Genomic DNA, 3,508 nt, shown 5'->3' with positions numbered 1-3,508 from the left:
TACAGTTGGATCTCATGGAGGCATTTCCTCAACTGAAGCTCCTTTCTCTGTGATAACTCCAGCTGTGTCAAGTTGACACAAAAATAGCCAGTACATGTATCAAGCTAAAGAATGGATACATCAGTATTTGCTCAAATTTCTTTCATTTCTGGGTGGTACTTTCTAAGTACACTTCCATTTCATTCTGATGTTGTCAAAAACATATGTACCATTTTCATCCAACAGTTATTGAATATATAATGAATGATGTTTAATTCTTAAGTACATGATCAAGTGACTTTCCTACCATAAAGTAACAAATTAAACAGTCTAAGTTCCCAGGAAACATTTTTTTAAAAAGCACATCTAGAAAGATAATCTTCACATAGAATATTTTTTTAAGTCTAATGTTCACCTTTACATCCTTTCTTCCACATTTTTCCCAGAGCTGACAGAAGTCCATCACTTTGATTTCATCATACTCTATGTCTCTCCCCAACCCTTCCCTTCCACTGGCTGCTGCAAGTCCTCGCTGTACCACATGGATTTCAAGAGCCAACACACAGCTCAAGAGTCTGATAGAGCCTGTGCTACAGTTTGAGTTTCCTCAGTTAGGATACGAATGCCCAGAGGTCATGTGTCCCCTCAAGCTGGCCCCTCTTCCATGGAAGAACCAAAGAAGTGTCTGCTCTCGTTTCCCAGGGGTTTCCTATCAGGCACTGCTTAACTACTATATATCCGGAGATTTGTGCTTTGCTGTTATATCATTCTCACCCAAAGGAGGATGGGAACTTTGATCACTCTTCCTGAGAATAATTAATGAGTGACCTACCACGTTTGGAATGTACAATTCTGTGAATTGCAAAGAATGTGCCGCCTCCCCTTGCCAGGGAGCAGCGGAAAGTAGGCAACTCACTCTTAAGAAAATATCTCTGATTGGCTATCTCTCTAATAATCACGAGCTCGGTTTTGGGTGTTAAGAACTGGTTTAAAATTCAATCCAAAGCAGAAATTCTATTTCAGTAGACAAACAAAGATACAGTCTGAGGCTAGGGTTGGGGGCAACCCTATCAACTATTTACAAAACGTCTACATATCTTCCCTTACAGGCATGGTCTTTGGCAATAATTCTCCTTCTCTTGATGATGTCCATGAGATTACATGACCCTGAATGAATCAGTGGCCTGAAAGAATAACTCAGTAAGTTATTTTGAGATTAAATAAATCCAAGATGTCAGACATATAGCAGTGTGTCTAGCATAACAAAGCTACCCACTAGTTTCTCTCCACTTGTGGCACTGTACATATTTAGTATGCCACTTAGAATTTCATATAAGCTTTGGGGGAAATGCATTTAAATATTTGTGTTTTGGGGAGTGCTGCGAAAGAGCTTCCATGTAACCCTGATGCACAATAAACAAGAGCATGTGAAGATCATGTGAAGATCAGGCCTAAGCTATCTCATAGGTCATGTGGCTAATTACGAATTCCCCACAAGCCAGCTCACTTTTCTACTTTTCCTGGTCACAGAAGCTAGGTGTTAAAGCAAGTATGAGGCTCACACCTGAATAGTCATTGGGATTGAGGGAAAATTAGTATTTCTATTATTCTTCTGTTGCTGGTACACATAAGAATCCAACCACACTGGGATAAGTCCTGGAAGGGATAAAAACACTCCATGAAACCATTCTATCAGCTTCTTTGACTTTTCTGTGTGCGTCCTCAGAAGGGTTGTGCCTTATTCTTGTGTGTTAGTGTGTTCACACATACATCTGCATGTGCAAGTGAAAGGACACCCTCAGGCATTATTCCTCAAGCACCAGGCACATTGCTTTTAAAATAGCATCTCTCACTGGCCTAGGATTCACATGGTAGACTCCCCTGGCTGGCCAACCAGTCCCAGGGATCACCGGTTTTCACCTTGCTAATGCTGGAATCCCGAGTGCATACCACCTTACTTGGCTATTTCACATGGGTACCGAGGTCTTTTTTTTTTTTTTTTGCTTGCTGAGCCAACATACTACCAACTGGGCCATCTTCCCAGCTTCTGTGCTCTATTCTGGATGAGGACTTTTCACATGGTTTTCTCTTTATGGCTAAACATTCTGACAAAGTGATAGCATAGTGAAGGGGCTATGTTAAGGTTGATGTGGATCTCTTTCTGGTTTTGGTGAGAGTCCAATGTACAGAGTCCTTTAGAAGAACTGCCCTCCCCGTCCCACCCCCAAAAGAAGGAAAAGGAAAAGAACTCTTCCTCACTCTTTTTTTTTTTTTTCAGTGGTGCACTAGGTAAGAATCAAACTTCATGTCTGGACTTCCCTTTTGAAATGGGAACACTGTGGTACAAAGTTCCAGAAGATTCTGCCAGAGCTCACAGAAGCTGCCTCCTACAGGAACAGGCAAAAACATTAAAAACCTTTGTTGGAGCCTCTCTCTGGCTTGGGTGTGGCCTTGTGACATGGCTCTACCTAATCCTTTCTAGGAGCCCAGCAGGAGAGGAATGCCCAGGGAAGACATCTCTTCCCCTCAGAAAAGAAAGGTCAACTACAAGAAGTATGTGTCTTTCTTTTATTCAAAGACATTTCTATGAATGCATAATCTAGCCATTTCAGAGCCAAAAAATGGCAAGGCTGAAAGCTGAAACCAATATCTTGAAGATGTCCCCACAGAGTGATAAGGGGAAACCCGGAGTCTTTTATGACTCCTTCGATGCTGATCTTCTGTTGAGTAAGCCCTGTACTTCCTTTCTCTTTGAGCTCCTTCAGCTGAGATCTCCCTGCAGTATGAAGCATTTCATGATGTAACATTTCCAGCCAGATGCTAAAAACAAGCTTCAGTCAAAACTGATAACGACAGGGGAGGGGAGAGAAGAATGATTGAAATACATACCTCTACCACTTGGTACTCTTTACTAAAATCCCCACCATCGATCAGGGCTACATCATTCTGTCTACAAATAAATATCAACTTCCTAACATTTCTAGCATTGTTATATATTGGGATATATTCATATAAACATTTTATTCACGATTTATCAAAAAAAAAATCCAAATTTAACTTAGACATCCAAGGTTACTCTTTGCTAAGCCTTGCCATTTGAGCACCTGCCCTATGCTAAGCTCTCAGGATTCAACCTTTCTTTCAAGGATCAAATCTCCTTCAAAGCCCCCTGTGATCCCACTATACAGACCTGGTGGAAATCCTCTGCCTCTGAGATTTTGATGAGATTCTGTCTCCTATGACCCAGGAAATTGGTGCCTGAGTAGATTAGGACTTTCCCAAAGGCAAAGCTGGGGCTCTTTCCCACAATCAGGCTTGTCCCAGTTCATGCTGTCTCCTGATCCTGGATCCTCTTTAAAGATAAAATGGGATTTCAAATTTTATTGTCAGGTTTGGTAAGAAAATGGGGGGGGGGTGCTTATAATATAAATAGTCTGATGATTAAGGATGTTGAACATTTTTTCAGGTGCTTCTCTGCCATTCGGTATTCCTCAGATGAGAATTCTTTGTTCAGTTCTGAGCCCCATTT

The 3,508-nt window shown here is 41.3% G+C and overlaps 1 long non-coding RNA gene across 1 annotated transcript in view; it reads right to left on the bottom strand.

The window, feature by feature from the left end:
• Positions 1–2,401: 2,401 nt before the first annotated feature.
• LOC110300793 overlaps positions 2,402–3,508 on the bottom strand; it is a 4,024-nt gene continuing 2,917 nt past the window's right edge. Inside the window, exons 2-3 of the long non-coding RNA XR_002378630.2 lie at positions 3,170–3,331; positions 2,402–2,822 (exon numbers count right to left, since the gene is read on the bottom strand). This is a non-coding gene — a long non-coding RNA (uncharacterized LOC110300793). The remainder of the gene's footprint in view (positions 2,823–3,169; positions 3,332–3,508) is intronic.

The sequence above is a fragment of the Mus caroli genome, chromosome 8, assembly GCF_900094665.2.
Source record: "Mus caroli chromosome 8, CAROLI_EIJ_v1.1, whole genome shotgun sequence".
Classification (NCBI taxonomy): Eukaryota; Metazoa; Chordata; class Mammalia; order Rodentia; family Muridae; genus Mus; species Mus caroli.
This window is presented reverse-complemented; position numbering and strand designations above follow the sequence as displayed.